Here is a 24,430-nt window from a genome sequence, read left to right on the forward strand (position 1 = left end):
CATCATTCCCTCCTTTTAAGTATAGGGAGGAGGGAAAAAGGGAGAAGTTCTCATTCTTCTTTTTTTAAAAATAATTATTATTTATTTATTAAGAATATTCATGAGATACAAAGCTGATTGTCCCCCCTCCTGCCCATGATGTGAGGGCCAGATTCATACTGGGGGCATACCCATTCTTCTGAAGCTACTTCCTGCTGGATATGGGTGATTTATATTGGTGGGTAAAACAATCAGGTGTTGGGATATTGGTTTCATGTAGGGAGGCTGTATTCTTCTGGGGAAGAATAACTGATTCTGAGGGGCTGATATCCTCCTCCCATGAAGAATTTGGCAACTTTTTGGTTGGTGAAAGCCTGCATACATTCCTGTAAGAAACTAGAGAAATACTGAAAGAGGCAGAGACCAAGAAGGATAAGTCCCGTCATGGTCAGGGGTCTGATGTGTTTTATCCTGAAGTCCTCCCCCATCGCTATAGCCTAGGTGAGTGGTTTGGGTGAAGCAGAAATGTTTTTGTCAGAGGGGGCACTTGGCTCCAGCAGAATCCCCTTTGGAAAGAGCTATCTAGTAGTTTTACTCCCATAAGAACATGATGTGGCAGTTGTCTGGTCATAGCATGTTGTAGGAACATATGTCAGGGATGTGAATGTGTCCTGTAGGGTTCCCCCAAGGATTCTGGGTAGCAGACCTGGGAGGTTGGAAAGTGTCCTTCCACCCCCAAAACCTTGGTTATGCATTGTGAACAGGGTGTGGCATATGTCTCTGTTAGGAAAAGAAGCAGGAGGAAGAGAAAAGGCATATGTTCAGAGGTTGAGAGGGTGCATAGTAGGAAAAAGGAGTAGAGGGTAACCTCATTGGGGGTGTAACTGCAGAGGGCATCCTGCCAGGCTAATTCAGTTACCCACTCAAGGATGTCTTCAACACTGGAGGTGATGGGTTGGGACCAGTCTTGGAGCAGTTCTTGTGTGAAGGACATAAGCAGGCCTGCAGAAGTGAGAGGATAATTGCTGGGGGGAAGATCATCCTTCTTCTGGGATTGGGGGAAGAGTGGAGGTCCTGGAGATTTTCATTTTTGTGGGTCCTGAAATGGACAAAGTGTGAGGAGATGTTGGGTTGTGGGTTGAGTAGAGGGACCCCTCTGGCTTGGTGTTAACTGATTCTTTCAGTATAGTCTCAGGTGCTAGTTTTAACAAGGATTAGTGGTACCAAGGCGCCTTTCCTAGTACTTTTACTGCCAGGGGGATGGTGAGAAATACTGTATAGGGCCCTTCCCAACATGGTGAGAGGGGCTTTTGGATTTGTGTTTTAATATACACTTGCTGTCTCAGGCTCAGTTTAAAGTCTGAGGGGGTGGTGGGGAAAGGATGAGGTGCTAGAAGGTTGGTCCATTCCAGAAGAAGATCCCTAATAAATGAAAGAGTAGGGAGATACTGGCCTAAAGGCGATGAGCTGGAAGGCAGAGGTGTTAGAAGTAAGGGTCTACCATACATAAGTTCGAAGGGGCTGAGGCTAGTGGATTTGTGGGGGGCATCTTGCAAGTGAATGAGTGCTAGAGGGAGAAGTTGGATCCAGGGGAGGTGAAGTTCCATGGACAGCTTGGTGAGGTGTGTTTTTATGAGGTGATTGGATTTTTTCTACTTTGCTTGATAACTGAGGCCAATATGGTATATGTAAATCCTATTTGACATATAATGCCTGTGCTGTGAGTTGAGTAATCTCAGAAATGAATGCCAGGCTGTTATCAGACTGGAGGCTGGTGGGCAAGCCAAAACAAGGGAAGATTTCTGAGGTGAGAGCATGCATTACCGCTCTACCATCCTCTGAAGTGCAGGGAAAAGCCTCAATCCAACCTGAAAAGGTATCAGCTAAGGTTAGAAGACAGCGTGTCCTTTTGTGGGGAGGCAAGTGAGTAAAGTCAATTTGCCAAACGTGGCCAGAAGTGTATCCTCTGGCCTGGTGGGTGGGAAAGGACCGAACTTGGAGGACACTTTGATTGGAGCAATGAGTTCCAAGTAGACTCTATAGTTTCAGTAGTTCTGAGTAGAATCAGTTGTTCTGGGTAGACTCAGTAGTTCTGGAGGACACTGGCTGGTATAGTACTGGCTGAGGGTGGCTGGAATCACATAGTGGGGGGCCTAGGTAGGTATGGCTTTGGCTGTAGGTAGCTGGGGTAGCAGTGCAGGGCTACAGTGGCTGAGGTCTGGGCCATACAGTGGTTGGTGCCAAGGCCATGTGGTAGCTGGGGCCAGGATTGTATGGTACAGGGCTCTGGTGTCCACATGTGGGGCTCCAAAAGCTGTAGCTGGCCTCAGAGGTCTCTAGAGGTCATTGTCAGGTGGTGCAGGATCTGGAAGCTGTGGCCAGGTGTTGTACAGTGTGGGTCTCTGGCAGCCACATGTGGGGTTCCAGAGGCTGTGGCCAGTGGTGTGGTGCTCTGAAGGCTATAGCCAGGTGTAATGGGGCTCTGGAAGCTGTGACCAGGTAGCATGGGACTCCAGACACTGTGCTATGTGGATCAGGGCTCCTGAGGCTGTGGCTGGTTTTGCTGGGCTCTGGTAGCTGTGATCCCATGGGACAGGGCTCCAGTGGCCACACACAGGGCTCTGGAGGCTGGGGCCAGGGAGCACAGGGCTTTGGATGCCATTAATGCTTGGCATGGGGCCCTGGAGGCTCAGAACAGGGGCTCTGGCAGCTTTGGTGACACAGGGCAAGGCCCCAATGGCTATGGCTTCACAGAGGGAGGCTCTGGGAGCTAAGTGCAAGTGGCATGGGTTTCCAATGGCTGTGTCCAGATGGGGCAGTGTACTGGTGGCTGTGGATACATATGGCAGGGCTCCTGCAACTGAGGCTAGGTACCACGCAATGGTCATAATCAGGTTTGCACTATGTGGAATGCCAGCTGCTGTGGCAGCATGTGGTGGGTCTCCAGTGCCTAAGGCCACGTATCATTCAGTGTCTATGGCTAGATCCACCTAGTGTGGGGCTTCAGTGGTTGGGACTATGGCCGCAGTGGGGTGAACAGTGGCTGCTGTAGAGAGTGAGACAAACTCCTGTGGGGGAAGACAGACTACACCCTGGGACTAGACAGTGGCACAGGTGACCATGGTGGTGGTGAGGATGGGCTGGGGCATAAGCAAGAGTAGATTTACCACTGGGAAGTGCTCAAAGATGAGTACATCCTTCTCACCACAGGAGAAAATTCATCCTGTACCAATCCTAGCAGTCCATTCCTTTCTCTAGACCCCTTCAGTGGGAGGATCACATGCTGGGCACCTCTAGTTCACCACTGGAGATGTATTCATTTCTAGTTGTTGTTCTTGGAAACTTGGAGAGGACTCTGGAATGACAGCTTGTCAACCACAGTGGGTGGACAGTGCCAAGTCAGTGCTAGAAGGGCTTGGGCCCAGGTCCAGGCCCATGCCCAGGAAATTGCTGCTGCTCACCTGAGGCTCTGTGGGAGGCTAGAAGATAGCAAAACCTGGGCTGGTGGTGGTCAAGAACTACAGATGCTGGGTACAACCTGGAGCCAGCCAAAGGTGCTGTGAGAGGTCATAGGTCTTTTACTTTTGACTATTGGAAGTAAATTAGAGATATGTAAATAACAGAATATTTACATTAAAATGATACTCGCAAGAATAGCTAAAAGGAATGGGGGCCACAGTCAAGTTAGTACCTATTTAATAAAATGAGGAGAACCACATTATACCAACAGCTCTCTGTCACATGGACTCAAGCACACAGCAGACAAATCATATTTTCTATTTGACAATCACATTTAACAAAAACTTGTTTGTGATGTCCCTCGACACCCTAAATTTACAGAGCTTCCTTTAAATTCTCTTTACAAAGCCTTGCACAAAAAAAGAGTTTAAGCACCAGTAAGAAAGACTGTGGTTGTTAGCAGTGATTTATTTTACCATTATTATTATCATCATAAGCTATCATGCAATTTTGTTCTCCATGCCAATGTGCATGGCGTTGTAAAACAGGTGATATACTCCGTTGCATGATGTGAAGATTTTAGATGTTGTTTACTAATACAAAGTTGAAGCTACTGAAAGAGTTTAATAACAACTAGGAGATAATTATCTTTGGAGTGTTGATGAAAATGAGATTTTGAAATAAAACACATACTCAAATATTACAGTACATGTTTTACTTGGGAAGGATAAGAGGGGTACTTTTTATGTCACTGAATAGTTTTCTCTCAGTTAACTTTCTTTCTGCTGTTATTTTCAATATTGAAATGCATAGTGAGCTGCGTCACTGCATCCCTTTGTGCATTGCCAAAGGAGCTCTCAGAGCCATGACAGACTGCAATGGAACTGGTTGACAGTTTAGCAAGATATTAATACTGTTCCTCAGTGCTCAATTCTTGTATATCCAAATATTTTGTATTCCAATCTTCTTCCTCAGTGATTTCACTAAGCATCAGGGTTTAAGGCTGGAGGAGACTTCTTTTTCAGTAAGTTGATCTTTTCGCCAGAAGAATTCCTCAAGGAATACCCAGTACCTCCTAAATAATGTGCTAGTAATTTCTTAAGGTAATGTATTTTTTCTGAAGAAATACTGAATTTAGCAAAAAAATTCTCAGCTGCGTTTTACTTGGCTTGGTTTTTTGATTCCCTCTTTCCAGCTTACATAAACTCTAGCCTGCAAATTGTAGTATAGTCTCTCTTATAAGGAGATCCTCCCTTCTGGGAAAGGGTACATAATAAGTCTCCATCCATGAGGAATGGCCAAGAAGATTAAGCTGGTTATTTGGAGGCTTGAAAGATCAGGTATTAAGGGAAAGGGAAATGAAAAGCAAATATTTGCATTAGTTTTCAAAATGTTTATGGCAGTCTCGGCAGTTCTGTATTTTGCAATCTTTTTACTGGTACCTTAAACTGTGCAAATTATGTCACCAACAGTTACTTCAAAGGTGAAAGTGGGTATGTGTGGGTATTGCAATAAAAATGTTCACATTTATAAACCAGCATGTTCTTGATATTTATGTCATATTTGTGTAATACCTGAATGGGTGTTTTCCTTTGCTTAGCTGTACTCATCTTCCCCAAAATGAAAGTCCTATCGTCCTAGTGCTTCAGCCATTGGGCCAAGGCACAATGCCAAGTCTGGGACATGGCAAAAAAAAAAAAGATGAAGAGAAAAGATGAATTGGTGGCATGAAGAAGAGCACCATGGAGCAACATCCCAGCTCCCTGGTGAGCAGGTCCAAAGAGGAGTGCTCCAGGCATCCACCCATCCTCCTTAGGCTCCCCATCTCCTCTTTGCTTGAGTACCTCATGAGCTGGGCCTAGGCTATCAGTCATGTTCCTAACATTTTAAGGTATAGTTATGGTTTCTTGCTTACAGACCATCTCTCTTTCCAGCATCTATAGCTGCATTCCTGCTCTGGGGACTCTAAACCAGGTGGAAATAAGGAGAGTTGACGTGAGATAGTGACAGAAACAAAGTTGAGATGATGTGGATAAGAATTTTTATTGTAATACCAGCATCATACCCACTGCCTTTCTTAAGATCTCCCAGAAAAGTGAAGGGATCTATCTAGTGGAGACCATTCTTTGGCCCCAATCATGTTGAGTGTGAGCACACATTCATGAAGGTATATAAGCCAGTCTCTCATGTCTTTATCTCCCAAAGTCAGACAACAAATGTTTCAATTGCTTATTCCAATTTGCTGTCAAGCCAATAATCTGAAAGTGATATGCAATGTAACATGTCTATTTGATGTGATATCTCTGACTCAATATTGGTATAGTATCTTCTGTTCCAGGTATTTTATAGTACTATGAGCATTTGCAGAGTAATTTCTATTCATATCAAGACCCATTTGCAGTCTCTGGTGTCTATTGGCATCAGTCCAACTTGTGTGGGTGAGGGCTTCTCCTCAAGGAATCTGTCTTACTTGGCAGTCTAAACAATATTGATCACATGTGTTCAGAGAATGGAAGAGAAATATGTTGACAATCAGTTTCCCTGTCCATTGCTGAAGCTCCCCAGATCCACTCATTTCATGAACTCAGGTGGCCACCTCCAATGAGAGGATCAGAACATCCACTTTTCAATTCTAATTAGTTTTCAATCCTGCAAAGGAGTTCTCCTGATAGACATTAGCATGTCCTACTTTAATACACCCCATGATTTCCTCTGTAAGTATTCCTTTAATAGTCCAGGGTTCCATCGTTACACTGCCTAACTATACAAGCAGAGTATTATCACTGCTCATGAGTCATCAAAAGCCCAAATATGGGGGAAAAACAAATAATTCAGTCCATCAAACTAATTAGTTTTACTTATAAATCATTGTGGTGAACTTCCAAATAGGATGATATCCATTAACCTTGGAACTGCCAACCATAAACCAAGCAGCTCTTTGTTGGTCAATAGAGGGCCATTAATAGAGCACCAGTCATATGATTATGGTATTTAGTAGTTCTTCAGGTTGTTCCAGTATTAGTCCCGGAAGAAAAGAGGCTTGTAATTTATGAATATGATGTGCACCTCATTGAATTAACTTGATAGCATGTTCTACAGAATCTATTTTCAATTTATCGTGGAATTCTTGGGGTTTTTGCAACATGTCAAAATGTGTGCATTTTCTAGTGCCTTAAAATAAAATTAAACTAGCTAATTTACAAGAGACTTCTCGTCAAGACGGCAGAATAGACTGTCCCCAGTGTCACTCTCTCCCACAAATCAACCAATTTACAATGATTAACAAGCAACAATAGCCAAGCTAGGGCCACTAGAGATCAGGGGAAGAGGAGGAGTGACTTACAGAATGCACGAAGGTAGGAGGAGTGACGATGAGAGAAAGAAAGAAGTGCTCCAACTGTTTCAAGCCTGGAGCTGGTGAGTGCATGGAGCTGGAGCTGGCAAATCCATAGCTGTGTCCTTTGGATGAAGTTGCTTGAAGGTGCAGGAGACAAGAGGGCCTTGGTGGCCCCCAGGACAGCAAGACTACTAATAGGATTCCTGTGGAACCAAATGAGAGCAAGGAGCCACTACAAATGAAAAAAGAAGATGCTCAGAGGCTGATGAGTCATCACAAGGGACCAGCCCATGGCCCATCCCATGGGAAGTGTTTGGGGCATGGGTGGTAGGCAAAGCAGGCCCATGGAAGAACACTGGGGCATAGCAAGGACAGCTGATCTGCCCCCCAATCAGTGCAGGATCACTCAGTGGAGACTAGCCAGGAATATAGAAGCACAGGGGGTGAAGTTTGCTGAAAAGACTCAGGCCCAGTCCAGAGTTTCTACACAACCCAGGTGCACCAGATCTCACAAGACCTGGAAGTACGTATAAAGTCAACTATTAAAACCTGAGCTGCACAAAAAGGCTTCCCCAGGGAATCAGCAGGAAAGCAAAAATTTAGCTCAACAATAAAGCTCAACTACTTGTCTCCACAGAAAGTTCCCCCATTTTAGAAGTAAGCAAAGGGCAATAAATTAGTTCCAGTGCAGAGTTTAAGTGGTGGGAACAGTGAATAATCCAATGCAGAACTGAAAGAAAGAACAAAATACCCATAGAGACAAAGTTTGATATTACCTAGTAAAGGTCTCACATCACCAAAGAACATCTGTAAAACCTAGATGGACCAAAAGTCCTCTGAGCTACCAAGCCAGGGTTGGGGGAGGCTGGGGGCCCCAGTCACACCCTCCTGACATCTGCATCCAGCCCAGCAATGAGCAAGCCACAGCTGGAAGCCCCCTGGTCTCCCCTGCAGGAATGAGGGGGTTGCTGCAGGCCTCAACCATACCCCTCTTCCTTCCTCCTTCTCTGACTCCTTTGCCCTCCTGCTTCCCATCTCCCCCTCTCCCAAGTGCTCTGCAACAACATCATAGAATATAAATAATATATATATATTAATAAATAAACTTAAAATAATTTAAAAAATAAATAAAATAGCTAGACTAGCCGTAAGTAGATGTGGCTTGACTTGCTTGCAGCAGAGGTTGATAAAAAGATAACTGACCTGCAACCAAATGTGGTTCTGTTTGCCTTGTGGCATCAATTGTGCCCTGAACAGCATTTTACTAAATGTCCGGAAGCAGGTAACAAGGTATGCTCAGTGGATTTAAAGGACTTTTTGATTGCTCCTGAGGAGGTGGATGAAATGCTCCATTTCGATTGAGGAGCAGACCAGGGTGCTCATCTTTTGGGGGTGGGCAAGGACTGGAGGCCTCATGCTGAATTGGCAATGAGGAAACTGATGTGCTGGCTAAGGTAAGATGACTGGACAGAGCTCCAGCAGCTGATGTGGCTGGGTGGCTACACTTGCTGGCTGCAACGTCGGGTGGTCAATGGCTCACTGGGTGCCACATTAACCCAAGAAAAATGCCCCTGATGAGCGGATGGGTGCCACTGATGGGCAGATAACTCATGTGAGAGTGCCCCAGACACTGTGGCAGGTGGATCTTGTGCAACCACTGCCAAAGTCAGAGAGTTACTGGTTTTCTGTTTGTATGGCCTTGTGGGGCCCCAAACCAGGTAAGATACCTATTCGTGCAACCATCCTTTCTCAGGATGGCAAACTGGCATGTATCTTACCAGAGGGGTGAGAACTTCCCCTATTGGTACCAATAACCCTTCTGTCTTTTTGACCATAGTGTTCTGGCTGCAGACACTGCACCAGAGTCGACTGGGTACAAACATATATTGGCATGATCACCTACTGAATATGCACTGAACTTCATATCAGTATGACTACAAGATTCCCATGGAAAATCACACCAATGACTACTAACTGGACATGTGCGACTAAAGGACAGAACTACAGGACAAGCCTTAAGCCATATCTAACAGACAATAGGTTGTATAAATAAAAAAGTCATTTATCCTTGCTAAGGGTACATCAGGGAAGATTTTTAACATGTAGATTGTAAGATGAGGGATCCTGAAGGGGTGTATTGTGGAGTAAATAGGATAATTTAGTCAGGCTCCCTCAGCTCAGGTCTGGCTGGGGGGTTGAGCAGCACATTTGTAAACAAGTTGTGTGGGTGGAGTTAGTGTGCATGTGCGCCCTTGTATCTTTCTAGTTATTGCTTTTGTGTGTTCTGCAGTTTTGTGAAGCAGGCTGGCGGCAGAGAGCTTGTGTCTAACACTAGAGCATATTTACTCTGCTGGCAGCTACTAAGTTTCAGTTTTTTTCTTTGAACTTTGCCAGTAGCTGTTGAGTTTCTGAGTTTCTCCTTTGTACTGCTGAGCTCCTAGATGTGTGTGTGCTGAACAAAGCCTATTCCTTCTTCAACTAAGGCTCCAAGGACCCTTTTGCTGGCTACCTAGGTCATAGACCTGCATGTGAAGGGTTTGTGAATGTGCTCAAGGGGTCTGTGAGCTTCAGACCCTAGCCCTAGCTCTACATTATTATATTAAGATATTTTACAATCTGGTAAATACATGCTCCTCTTTTTAAACTTTTTAAAATACTATTAATTGTTCTTATTTATTTTTCTGTATGAACTTTAGAAAATTATAGAAACTTTCAAAATATCTTGTTTGAATAAAAATATAAATTTTATTATGATGATGATTAGTGGAAGATTTAATATTTATATTGTACTATTTCTCCTAAAAATAAATTCATTCATTCACTTCTTTTATTTTTGTCCCTTAATATAATTTTGACATCTTCCATATACAATTGATTCAAGACTGAGATTGGATAATCATATAGTATAAGTGTGGAAGTTAATGGGATGTTCTGAATCATTTATGAAAGAGCATAAGAAGTGTAGGGAGGAGCATAGGAAGGAGGATGGAGAGGCAGTGACTGGCACTGGCAGTGACAGGAGGCACAAGACACAGCCACATCTCTCAAAAGACGCTAGGTCCTCCAGTCTCTGCTCAGGCCCTATTATAATGCTTACAATTTTAAGCTTAGAAAACCATTCCCATCGACTTAGGGGGAAAGCATGTCATTTGTGCAAGACTGCTTAAAAGTAAATGTCTCCCAGAGAAAGTTCAGGGCTATGTGCAACATCCTGGAGCATTTCACACATGCAGTATTGTTAGGATTGACTTCCACCTGTGAAAGTAAAGCCCTTCCTAATGTGCTCCAGTGTGGTGGCACCTGTCATGAAACCAGAGAGGAAAGGTCATAGGAAAAGAACATGTGAGGGAGACCGAGCTACATGCTCTCATTGTGTAACCTTCTCAGGGACATTACTCTCAGTCTCACACTGTTTTCATGTGCACCATCTAAGGGAGTACTACAGATGAGAAAGACTTTTGAACATCACCACGTTTGCGCTTTAAGTACAGAGTATGAGAGAAGTGCCCAGAGGATTAATACAAGTCATATTGCCAAAACATATACCCACTCATTCTGCCCCTTACCCAATCTGGCCTGGCAATCTAGATGTGCTGCCTTAAAAGTGAGGACATCATGTTACTATATGGAATAGCAGTTTAAATCTGGTACAGATTTTGTGAAATAAAAACACCACTGGGCTTACTTAGCAATGTTGTAGCCATGACTATGTGACAACAGTTTCCTGTAGAAATAGACATTTTACATTATTTCACTCTACAATAATATTTTTTTGTCTGCTGTTCACAGATGGAAGCGAACCAGAGAGGAAATATCTCTTCTATTGCTTATGTAATCTTGCTGGGTTTTGGGGACTTCAAGGCAGTTGGTACTGTTCTTTTCTCTTTCTTCCTCAGCCTTTATGTGGTCACACTGTGTGGTGACCTGTTGATGATCCTTGCCATCCACACAAGCCCACACCTTCATACCCCAATGTGTTTTTTCTTGTGCCATTTATCCTTTGTGGATGTTGGATACACAAGCAGCACTTCCCCCAGCTTCTGTGGGAGGTCTTGGCTGGTGGTGTTATGATCTCCTTGACTGCCTGTGTAGTGCAACCGTATGTTGCCGGTGCCCTGCTCACTGTGGAGTGCTTTCTACCAGCTGTCATGTTCTATGATTGCTATTTGGCCATCTGTTGGCCACTGAGATATTCATTACTTATGAACAACAGGGCTTGTGTCAAGCTTGCACTTGGATCATGGATTGGTGGTTTTCTCTTCTTGGGAGCCATGCTAATTTCGTTTGCCACGTTAACCTTCTGTGGTCCCCACATCATCGACCATTTTTTTTTTGTGACTTCTTCCCACCGGTGAAGCTCTCCTGCATGGACACTACAATGGTGGAGAAGGTGGCCTTTGCTTCATCATTCCTGTCCTTGTCCCTTTTCTTTGGACCTTATTGTCTTATGGTTTCATTCTATCTGCCATTTTAAGGATGTCTTCTTCAACAGGGAGGCACAGAGCCTTCTCTACCTGTTCATCCCACTTGATTGTTGTAAGTGTGTTTTACAGTACTCTGGTTGTGGTGTATATGACACCATCATCAGAAACAACACTAAATCTGAACAAGATTTTCTCACTTCTTTACACGGTGCTTATTCTCATTTTCAATTCATTTGTTTACAGTCTGAGGAACAAGGATGTCCAAATTGCTCTGAAGAAAGGAGCAAAACTTTATTTTACAGGAAGTAGCCAGGCCTAGAAGAAAAAGTGGTCAAGAGGGTTAGGTATTCAAGTAGAACTTTGGTTTTATGGGAATACCATTATGACAGCATTTGAACAATAAACAATAGAAGTACATTAATAAGTCAGTAATGATTTGAATTGAAAGATCAATAAATAGTACATCAAAATTAATATTTATTAATTTTAAATGTAAATTGAAACCTTAATTGTACATCAGGTAACAATACAAAATGTAATACAAACATAATGTACTTTTAACGTTTCTATTTATTCTTATCTCATTGGATTCTGAACTATCTTAGAAAGCAGTGGACATACTACACTAGGGATAGTAAACAGTGCACACTTGTTAGTATTTTATCATGATCTTAACAAAGTGAAAATTCTGCATCCAAAATGGATTTAAAATTGTTTGATAATAATTTGCTTAAATTTTTTTCTCTAATTTATAATTTTGGATAATTTAATTTGAAATGAGACAAAAATATTTGATTAATTCTATATGAATGAATGCTAAATTAAAGTAGATGTAAAATTGAAGGGAGACTGGTTTAAACTTATTAATAGCACAATTTTTTGAAGACTTTATTTCATATTTTATGCATAGGACATGAGTAATCTGTTTTAATACTGATTTTGCAGTAGCTTTTTGATCAAATTTAATCAACAGTTAATTTTACTGCAGAGTGGAAAAAAAAAACAGCGAAGATAATATTTAAAAAGATGACCAAGTTTGAAAGTTTATGCTCCAGTTTTTAATATATCTTAAACAATACAGTAATTAAGAGAATGTGTCATTTTAATAAGGATATGAAAATAGCCTATTAAATACTAGCATATGGAAACAATGCTCATGTATGTGGACATATAATTTATGACAAAGTTGAAACAAGAGTTATGGAGAGGTACCAGGTTTTTTTTTTTTAATAAATGGCACTAAGACAATTGTAGATTTATAGAAGAAGGAAATAAAAACCCTCATAACACTACCTTACACTGTACAAATAAATTGATTCCAAGTGAATTGTGGATATAAATGTGAAAGACTAAAAATAACTTTGGAAAACAAAAATAATATTGGCATATGAAATTTGCTTTTTAAATGAATAGCTTCAAATATAAAGGAAAATATGAGCAAACTGGGCTATATTAAAATTAAAAACGTCTGTTCATCAAAATATACCACCGGGGAGAAATACAATTGGAGAGGGGGGAGAGAGAGAGAGAGAGAGAGAGAGATATTATTAACAATACATGACTGACATAGGATTTATATCCAAAATGTAAATGTGACACTAAATAGAATACTGAAGGCTTTCTTAGAATAGAATACTGAGAATTGAACTAACAGATAGACCCATGCAGGTGCAAATGTGGCACTGGATAGTGCACATGAGGACATATCCGAATACCATTGCAAAGGCTTTGAAAGTATACCCCCCCACACACACACACCCCACAGAGGTGTCTGGTGAACACATGCATCATAAAACTAAACTGGAGCATTTTTGCTAAAAGAAACCCTTTGCAAACACAGTCTGAAACCAGGCCAGTTCTCCTCAAAACTCATTAGGAAACATTCATATCTGTGACCCTAGAAACAAGGCTAAAGATCTCAGTCTAACAATGGACCCAGAAAAATCTCATGTCTCAGTTCCAGCCCATAGCAGCCATGAATTCAAGTAGTACAGTCAGCCTAGGGACCCATACAGTGATCTAACAAAAGCCCTTGGAGAGACCTGGAGAAAATCATGCCCATCGACACATCTGAGAACAGGCTTGCTGTCTGAGAATCATGAAATGGACCCTTAACACAGCACCAGCTCCTCAAGGACTCCAGCCCAGACTATTTGGCCACAGTGGACTCGAGCTTAGGACACCTACTAAGGTGCCCTATAAAGGCATCTTAGCGATGGCTACAATGATCACATCTAAGGGACAACAACAAACAGTCTGCTGCAAATTCCAAGAAAGACCTACTGTAGAAGGACACTTAAGAAAAAGCCAGACTGTGAAGACTGTAATAAATACCCATGTCTTCAATGTGCAGACATTGACAATAACCTCGAAGCTTCAAGAATAATCAGGGAAACGTAATGTCACTAAACAAACAAAATGAGGTACCAATGACTGGCCCTAAATAGAGATGTATGATCTGCTTGAAAAGAATTTATATTTATTTATTTATTATTTATTTATTTACTGTGGCTACTAAAAAACTTTATTTTTTATTTTAATTTATCAATATACAATGTAGTTGATTTTCATGTCCCTTTACCAATTCCTTTTTTACCCCCTACCTCTCCCACTCCCTCCCCAACAACATCATACCTTTTCACTTGTCTAAACAAGTTCAAGGTATGTGATGTGTCTTCTTTCCAACCCCTCCCCATCTGTTCTATATTTATTTATTTGTTTATTTTTAGTTCCCACAAATAAGTGAGAACATGTGGTATTTCTCTTACTGTGCCTGACTTATTTCACTTAATATAATTTTTTCTAAGCCCATCTATGTTGCTGAGAATGTTAGTATTTCATTTTTTTAATAGCAGAGTAGTATTCCATTGTTTCCTTATCCGCTCATCTGATGATGGACATCTGGGCTGATTGCAACTCTTGGCTACTGTAAATAGTGCTGCAATAAACACTGGAGTACAGGTATCCCTTTGGCATGATGATTGCCATTCCTCTGGGTATATTCCCAGCAGTGGAAGACCTGGGTCATATGGAAGATCTATCTGTAATTGTTTGAGAAACTTCCATACCATTTTCCATAAAGGCTGCACCATTTCACATTCCCACCAACAGTGTAGAAGGGTTCCTTTTTCTCCACAACCTCACCAGCATTTATCATTCTCAGTCTTTTGGATATTAGCCATCCTAACTGGAGTGAGATGGTATCTCAAAGTGGTTTTGATTTGCATTTCCCAAATGCTGAGTGGCATTGAGCATTCTTTCATGTTTCTGTTGGCCATTCCTATATCTTCCTTTGAGAAATATCTATTCAGCTCTTTTGCCCATTTTTAAATTGGGTTACTTGTTTATTTGTTGTAAAGTTGTTTGAGTTCCTTTTATATTCTGGATATTAATTCTTTGTCAGATGTATATTTTGCAATATTTTCTCCCACTCTGTTGGTTGTCTTTGCACTCTGTTAATTGTTTCTTTTGCTGTGCAGAAGCTTTTTAGTTTGATATAATAACATTTGTTTATTTTTCCTTTGTTTTCCTGTGCTTTGGGGGTTTATATTCATGGAGTCTGTACCCAATCCTATTTCCTGGAGTGTTTCCCCTATGTTTTCTTTAAAGATTTTTATTGTTTTGGGGTGTATATTTAATTCTTTAATTAGTTTTCAGTCGATTTTGGTATATGGTGAGAGGTATGGGTCTAGTTTCATTCTCCTGCGTATGAATATCCAGTTTTCCCAGTACCACTTGCTGAAGAGGCAGTCTCTTCCCCAGCATGTAGACTTGGTGCCTTTGTCAAAGATCAGATGGCTGTAGCTGTATGGGTTGAATTCTGGGTTCTCTATTCTATTCCATTGATCCATGTGTCTATTTTTATGCCAGTACCATGCTGTTTTGGTTACTATAGCTTTGTAGTATAGTTTAAAGTCAGGTAGTGTTATGCCTCCAGCTTTATTTATTTTATTTTATTTTTTTGCTCAGAATTGCTTTGGCTATGTGTGGTCTTTTGTTATTCTGTATAAAAGATAGGATGGTTTTTTCCATTTCAGGGAAAAATGTCATCAGAATTTTCATGGGGAATGCATTTAATCTGTAGATCACTTTGGGTAGTATGGACATTTTCACAATGTTAATTCCTCTATTCCAGGAGCATAGGATATATTTCCATCTTCTTGTGTCCTCTTTAATTTCTTTCAACAGTGGTTTGTAGTTCTCCTTGTAAAGATTTTCCACATCCTATGTTAACTTTATTAGTAAGCATTTTATTCTTTTGGTGGCTGTTGTAAATGGGCAAGCTTTCTTGATTTCCCTTTCTGCATGTTCACTATAGGAGAATGGAAATGCTACTGATTTTTGTGTGTTGATTTTGTATCCTGCAACTTTGCTGAAATCATTTATCAACTCCAAGATTTTTTTTGTAGAGGCTTTAGGCTGTTCCATATATAGGATCATGTCATCTGCAAACAGGGATAGTTTGACTTCATCTTTCCCAATCTGTATACCCTTTATTTCCTTCTCTCACTGCTCTGGCTAGTACTTCCAACACTATGTTGCACAGGACTGGTGAGAGTGGGCTACCTTGACTAGTACCTGTTCTTTAGGGAAAACTTTCAGCCTGTTCAGGATGATATGGGCAGTGGGTTTATCATAACAGCTTTAATCATGTTGAGATACTTTCTGTCTATTCCTATCTTCTAGACAGTCTTTATCATCAATGAGTGTTGAATATTGTCAAATGCTGTTTTGGCCTCTTTAGAGATGATAATAAGTTCTTTGTCTTTGATTTTATTGATGTGGTGTATGACATTTATTGATTGCATATGTTGAACCAACCTTTCCTGCCAGGGATGAATCCCACTTGATCAGGGTGTATAATTTTGTGTACATGTCACTGTATTCTGTTAACTAGTATTTTATTGAGGATTTTTGCATCTATATTCATCAAGGATGAATGTAGTTTTCTCCTTCTGTTGTATCTCTGTCTGGTTTTGGTGTCAGGGTGATGTCTGCTTCATAGCATGAGTTTGGGAGAATGGTCTCTGTTTCAAGATTTTTGAATATTTTGTAGATAATTGGTATCAATTCCTCTGTGAAGGCTTGGTAAAATTCTTCAGTGAACCTATTTGGTCCTGAGCTTCATTTTTCCTGGCAAACTTCTGATAACAGCTTCAATCTCTTTCATTGTTATTGGTCTGTTCAGATTTTTTTATGCCTTCTTGGCTCAGTTTGGTAGTTTGTGTGTGTCCAGAAATTTATCCATTTCCTCCAGATTTTCAAATTTCTTGGCTTATAGTTGTTTATAGTAGTCTCTAATGCTGCCTTTTGTTTCTGTGGTATAAGTTGTAATATCACCTTTTACATTTCTAATTTTTGTTATTTGGGTCTTCTCTCTTCTTTTTTTATTTAGCCTTGCTACTGGTTTGTCAATTTTATTTAACTTTTCAAAAAACTAACTTTTTGTTTCATTGATCTTTTGTATCAGTTTTTGGGTTTCTATTTCATTAAGTTCTGCTCTGATCTTGATGATTTCTTTTCATCTGTTAACTTTGGGTTTGGATTGTTCTTGATTACCTAGTTCTTTAAAGTGAAGTGTTAGATTGTTTATCTGCCATCTTTCCATTTTTCTGAAGTAAGCGTTTAATGTGATAAATTTCCCCCTTAGTACTGCTTTTGCAGTATCCCACAGGTTTTGGTATGATGTATCATTGTTTTTGTTAGTTTCAATAAATTTTTTGATTTTGTGTTTAATTTCTTCTTGGACCCATATGTCATTAAGTAGAATGTTCTTTAATTTCTATGTGTTTGTATAGTTTCCAGAGTTTCTTTTGTTATGGATTTCTAATTTTAATCCATTATGATCTGAAAAATTTTTTTGGAATTTCTTGAGACTTAATTTGTGGTCTAACATGTGGTCTATCCTGGAGAATGTTCCATGTGCTGATTGGAAGAATGAATATTCTGAGGTGGTTGGATGAAATGGCCTGTAGATATATTCCAAGTCCAATTGGTCTAAAGTGTTGTTTAGATCTTGTATCTCTCTGCTGATTTTATGCATAGATGATCTGTCCAATATTGAGAGTGGGGTGTTCAGGTCTCCTGATATTATGGTATTAGTGTCTATCTCATTCTTTAGGTCTAGTAGTGTTTGCTTGATAAAACTGACTGCTTCGACATTGTTTGAACATATATTTATGAATCATATCTTCTTGATGGTTAGATCTTTTTATCATTATATAGTGGCCTTCTTTATCTCTTTTTATGGTTTTTGGTTTACAGTACATTTTATCTGATATAGGAATAGCTACTCCAGCTCGTTTTTCATTTCTATTTGCAATGGTATGTCTTTTTCCATTCTTTCAGTTAGGAGTATGTCTCTTTATGGGTGAGGTGAGTCTCTTGAAGGCAGCATATAGTTGGGTCCACCTTTTTAATCCAGTCAGTCAGTCTGTGTCTTTTGAGTGGGGGAATTTAATCCTTTTACATTAAGAATTGTTATTGAAAGGTGTTGATTTACTCCTAGCATTTTATTGATTTTTGTTTGGATGTCTTAAGTTTTTTTTTTCTTTTCTTTGTGATTTACCATTTGTCTTCTGTGTTTGTTGGTTTATTGGGGTAGTAGATAAACTATTTTTTTTTATTTTTAGCATTTTTATCTTACTAGTGTGTTTTGTTCTTTCCTGAGTGTTTATGGCAGTGATGGTTGTTTTTTAGGTAACAAACCAAGTACTCTCTTTAGAATTTCTTGTAAGGCTGGTCGTGTGGTAGTGAACTCCTGCAGTTTTTGTTTGTCTGAGAAACATACTATTTGTTCTTCATTTTGGAAGGATAGCCTTGATGGGTAAAGTATTCTTGGCCGGCAATTTTTGTCTTTTAGTACTTTGAATATATCATCCCATTCTTTTCTGGCTTTTAAAGTTTCACATGTAAAGTCTGATGTTAGTCTGATTGGGCCTCCCTTATAGGTGACTTGACACTTCTCTCTTGTAGCTTTTAAGATTCTCGCTTTGTCTTTAAGTTTTCCCCGTGTGACTGTAACATGTCTTGGAGAAGACCTGTTTGGGTGAATATGTTTGGGGATCTTTGAGCTTCCTGAATCTGAAGATTTGTGTCTTTCCCTATATCTGGGAATTTTTCTGCTATTGTTTCTATGAATATGTTTTCAATGCTGTTTCCTTTTCCTCCCCTTCTGGAATACCCATTATTTGGATATTTGAGTGCTTAAGGTTATCTGTTATTTGTCTTGGATTTTCTTCAATTTTCTAAATTCTTTTTTCTTTTCTTTTCTTTTCTTTTTTTTTTTTGTTTGCCTGTGTTATTTCAAATAGCCCATCTTCAAGGTCTCTCTTCTGCTTCTTCTAGCCTGCTGGTTTTCTTCCAGCCTCTGTTGTGTTTTTTATTTCATTGAACGAATCCTTCAGCTCTACAAGGTCTGTTACATTCTTTTTCAGGGCATTGAATTCTTTGTACATTTCTTCTTTCAGGTCCTTCATACTTTTTCTCATTTCATGATGGTGTCTATTTGAGTTATCTTGTATCTCATTTAGTTTTCTTAGAATTGCTGCTTGATATTCCTTGTCATCCATTTCAAGTTCTTCCTGCTCTATAAGATCTAGAGCTTGAAAGTTATTTTCCTTTGGTGGTGTCATACTTTCTTGATTTTTCATATTTCTGGTATCTTTCCTTTGGTGTTTATTCATTGTGGCAAGGGATTTCATGGTCTACTTGTTTGACCCTAGTGTCTGGCTTGGATCCTGCAGGGACTTCTAATCTGGCACAGCTGCCTCAGAGATTGTGTGTTGGTGGCTCAGGCCTCTCTGGGCCATGTGGACTGGCCTGGGCTGGGAGTCCTGTGGTAGAGCCTGCCTGGTCCAGCATGGGTGGCTCAAGGCCTGTGGGCCTGGCAGCTCTTGAGCCTCTCTGGGTGGCATGGACTGGCCTGGGCTGGGGTTCCCATGACATTGCCCCTGCCTGTTCTGGTGCAGGTGGTTTGGGACCCTGTTTGCCCAGCAGTTCTTGGGCCTCTCTGGGTGGCACAGACTGGCCTGGGCTGGCAGTCAAATGGCAGCACCTGCCTGTTCTTGCATGGGTGGCTCAGGGCCTGTGTGCCTGGTGGCTCTTGGGTCTCTCTGGGCAGTGTGGACTGGCCTGGGCTGGGTCCCAATGACTGACCTTAAATAAACAGAGATGTATGATCTGCTTGAAAAAGAATTCAAAACAGCTGTTTTACAGTAGCTCAGGAAGTTTCAAGAAAATACAACAAAACAACACAGAAATTTAATGGAGAAATTTTAAAGATCAAACAGAAATCTTGGAGCTAAATAAAAAAGGAACAAAATGAAAAATGCAAGACAGAGCATCAACAGAAAAATGTATCAAGCAGAGAAACAAACCAGTGACAGGCTATTTGAAAATATACATGTAGAGGAGAAAAAAAGAATGTAAAGAAACAAAAAAGCTTATGAGATTTATGGGACAACATGAAATAAGCAAATATTTGAGTCACTGGGGTTAAAGAGTTAGTAGAGAAAGACAGTGGAGTGAAAATCTTATTAATGTAATTAAAAGCAGAAAATTATTCAAACTATGAAATATATATAAATACTCAGATACAGATTGCTTGAATATCACCAGGCAGATTTGATGCAAATAAGAGTATTGCAATACATATTATTGTCAAAGACACAAAGAGGATTCTGAAAGAAGCAAGAGAAAAGAAGCAGATAGCATATTAGGGAGTTCCAATATGCCTATTAGCAGATTTCTCTGCAAAATCCTTATTGGCCAGTAGGGAGTGGGATAATATGCATTCAAAGTACTGGAGAAAAATATCCCTGCAAACCAGTAATACTGTATCCAGTAAAGCTATCTTTCAGAAAAGAATGATAAATACTTTTGTAGATATATAAAAGCTGAAGGAGTACATCACCAACATATCTGCTTTACAAAAAATGCTAAAGGAAATTATTCAGGCTGAAAAAAAAAAAAAGGATTCAAATGAGTAACATAAAAACACCTGAAGGTATAAATATTACTGATAAAAGTAAGTGTAGAGTCAAATTCAGAATAATCCAATACTGTAATGGTGGTGTGTAAACTACTTATATCTTTAATATCAAGATTAAAATACTAAAGTATTAAAATAATAATAACTCCAATAATTTGTTAAGGGATACACACCACAAAAAGATGTAAATTGTGATATCAAAAATGCAAAATGTGTGGGGAGGAGTAAGTTACAACATAGAGGGGTTTTTTTTTACACAATAAAAGTTATGTTATTGTTACCTTAAAATAACCTGTTATAATCTTATGATTTTTTTGTAAGCCTCATGGTTGGTATCCATAAGGCAAAAACCTAAAATAAGTACACTAAAAATAGAAAGCAAGCATTCAAAACACACTGTTACAGAAAATCACTTAAAGAAAAGGAAGACAGATAGAAAGGAAGAAGAAATATGTAAAATAACTAGAAAACATTTAACAAAATAGCATAGTAAGTTCTTACCTGTCAATAATTGCCTTGAATGTAACTGGATTAAATTCTTCAATTAAAAGACATAGAGTGCCTGAAGTGACCAAAAATTAAAAAAAAAATTTTAAAAAGAGAGAGAGAGACTCAACTACATATTGCTTACAAGAGTCTCCCTTCACCTTTAAGGACACAAATATGTTAATAGTGAAGAGATTAAAAAGATAGTTCATAAAAATAAATGTCATGAAAGAGCAGGAGTAGCTATATTTATATCAGATAAAATATATTTTAAATCAAACACTGTAAAAACAGTCAAAGAAGTCATTATATAAAAAATAAAGGTATCAATGTAGAAGAAAACATATAACAATTATAAATGTATATGCATCTAACATCAGAACAAGTATACATATAAAACAGATATTAAAAGATTTGAGGGAGGTAGGGCAAGGTGGTAGACTGGAGGTGACCAGTGTATAATCATCCCACAGAAAATGACCAGAGCAAGGAAAGGATAACTAACTATGGGGGAGAGCATTGGTGGGAGGGATGGGAGGGCAACAGCAGCCTAGTAAGGACACTGTTGAACATGAAAACCAAGCAGGGTGGTGAAGAAAGGGGCACACAGCTTCAGCCACTGCTACATCTGCTAAAACAGAATCAGCCAGAAGGAATTCTCCCTTGCTGCAGAAAGAGTCTGCTCAGCCATGAGCACTTCCGAGCAGTAATCCTCATCTTGCTCCTGTTGCAGCCCACCCCTACCATTGCTGAAGTTGCCTGTGCCACTGCCTAGTCCCAGAGCCCTGGCCCTTCTCCCTGCACAGGAGTTCATCCTGCACAGTGCACCCCACCATGTGACCCATACCCTCGCAGCACCAGGCACCTGCATGGCTCCAGCTTTCCAGCACCCTGTGTGGCTCATGCCTTCTAGCCACCTGCATGGCTCGAGACTTCCAGCTGCCTGTTTTTCCCTGGCAGCCCACATAACCCCAACAGCCTGGCCACCAGCACAATCCCATGCACCCACCTGGGCCCAGAATTCCAGCTACCCACACAGCCCCACCTGCCCCTGTGATCCCAACTGCCCAGCCACCCATGTTTCCCCACCTGCTGGTGTGGGCCCTGCCATCTGGCCAACTGTGCAACCCCACCCACTTGCCTGGGCCCAGCCATCAAGGTTCTTGTGTTGCCCCAGCCACCTCAGCTGCCAACACAGTCCCCACTTACCTGCACAGGCACAGCTGTGGGCACAGTCCCTGACACAAATAAAGTTGCTGGTATCCTCCAGAAACACCGAGTCTACCCAGAACCAAAACTAAAACATCCTATGCAATTGGAAATATACAACAAATCTACAGGAGGTAGTGTCTCTCCTCAAAAGCCACCTCAGAGTAAAAAGAAAGCAACCACCAGATGACTGGTCATAAATGCAGGGATACTATAAATATAACAAAACAAAACAAAACAAGACAATATGACACTACCATTGAAAAACTATAATTCTCTCATACCAGATCAGATACAACAGGAAATCCTTGATATGTTTGAAAGGGAATTCCCATTAACAATCTTAAAGAAACTCAGTAAGATACAATAAGGAGAAATTTTGCAGAGACAAATACCATAAAAAAAATATAGCAGTACTCTTGGAAATGAAAGACTCATTCAACAAAATAAAAACTACAATTTAGAGCATAAGCACTAGGCTGGAGCAAGTGGAAGAATGAATTTCTTATCTTGAAGACAATCTTTTTGAAATAATCCAAGTAGACCAAAAAAATAAGGAAAGAAAAATAAAAAATAAAAAGGGGGAGAAAAGAAAAGAAATAAAAGGAAAAGAAAGAAGTGAAAAAAGAATTAAAAAATGAAGAAAATCTGTGAGAGCTAGCACACCACCTTAAGCACACATAGGTCTGAATTATGGGTGTTCCAGAAGGGGAGGAGAAAAGAAAATGCACTGAAAATATATTCAATGAATTAGTAGCAGAAAACATCCCAGATATTAGTAGAGAGATGAATTTCCAGATCCAAGAGACTCAAAAGATCCCCAAACAGATTCAATCCAACAAGGTCCTCTCAAAGACACACTGTAGTCAAACTGTTGAAAGTCAAAGACAAAAAGAGAATATTAAAAACAGCAAAAGCATCAAGTCACTTACAAGGGAGTCCCCATCAGACTAACAGCAGACTTCTCAGCAGAAACCTTACAGGCCAGAGAGAATGAGATGATATATTCAAAGTACTAAAATAAAAAAAACCCCTGCCAGCCAAGAATACCATACACAACAAGGCTATCCTTCAGAAATGAAGGGGAAATAGTGCGTTTCTAAGACAAACAAAAGCTGTGAGAAATCATTACCATATGACCAGCTGTACAGGAAATCCTTAAGGGAGTCCTGCATGTGGAACACCAAACACAATAATCACCATCATGAAAACATGAGAAAGAACAAACACCACTGGTACAGCAGAGATGCAAATGAGAAAGAGAAAGAAACTATACCATACCACTTCAAAAAAACCAAAGAACAACAAAGACAAAACACAAAAAGGAAAGAAACGAACAAAAGATATTTAATTAACCGTGAGAAAAGCAATCAAATGTCAGGATTAAGACAATATCTTTCAACAGCAAATCTGAAGGTAAATGGATTAAATTCCTCATTCAAAAGACACAGACTGACTGATTGGATTAAAAAAATAGGTCCAACCATATACTGTCTATGACAGATTCACCTCATCTGTAAAGACACACAGACTGAAAGTGAAAGAATGGAAAAAGATAGACCATGCAAATGGAAACCAAAAGTTAGCAGAGTAGCTATTCTTACTTGGATAACATGGACTTTAAGCCAAGACCGTAAAAGAAGACATTGACTAATGATAAAGGGATTTATCCAGCAAGAAGATTTAACAATCATAATATACATGCACCCAACACTAGAGCACCCAGATATATGAAGCAAACACTATTAGAACAAAAGAAAGTGATAGAGTCCAATACAGTAATAGTTGGGGATCTGAACACATCTCTCTCAGCATTGGACAGATCATCTAGGCAACAAATCAACAGAGAAACACAGGATTGAAACTATACTTCAGACCAATTGGACTTGGCAGGTAACTACAGAACTTTTCATCCAACAGCCACAGAATATACATTCTTCTCATCAGCACAGGGGACATTCTCCAGGATAGACCTCAAGTTAGGTCACAAATCAAATCTCAAGAAACTGAAAAATAATTGAAATCATTTCAAATATCTTCTCAGATGACAATGGATTAAAACTAGAAATCAGTAACAAGTGAAACTCTGGAAACTATTCAAATACACAGACATTAAACAACATGCTCCTGAATGTCCTAGGGATCAAAGAAGAAATTAAACAGGAAGTCAAAAAATTTCTTGAAACTTATGAAAATAAAATAATAAACTAATGAAAATTTCTTGAAACGCAGTTGTGGGATACAGAAAAAGCAGTACTAACAGAAAAGTTTATTGCAATAAATGCTTCCACCAAAAGAATAAATAGATTTCAAATAAACAACATAATACTAAACTCAAAGAACTAGAAAAACAAGAACAATCCAATCTCAAGTTTACTAGACAGAAAGAAATAATTGAGGTCAGTGCAGAACTAAAGGAAACAGAGATGCAAAAAATGATACCCACAATCAATGAAACAAAAAGTTAGTTTTTGAGAAGATAAACAAAATAAACAAACCATTAGCTACTGCAACTAAAAAAAAAAAGACCCAAATAACAAAAAT

The 24,430-nt window shown here is 39.7% G+C and overlaps 1 pseudogene; it reads right to left on the reverse strand.

Annotated features, from left to right (window-relative positions):
• Positions 1-4,204: 4,204 nt before the first annotated feature.
• Positions 4,205-5,123, reverse strand: LOC134375937 (interferon-inducible double-stranded RNA-dependent protein kinase activator A-like; annotated as a pseudogene).
• Positions 5,124-24,430: the final 19,307 nt, after the last annotated feature.

The sequence above is a fragment of the Cynocephalus volans genome, chromosome 4 (assembly GCF_027409185.1).
Source record: "Cynocephalus volans isolate mCynVol1 chromosome 4, mCynVol1.pri, whole genome shotgun sequence".
Taxonomy (NCBI): domain Eukaryota; kingdom Metazoa; phylum Chordata; class Mammalia; order Dermoptera; family Cynocephalidae; genus Cynocephalus; species Cynocephalus volans.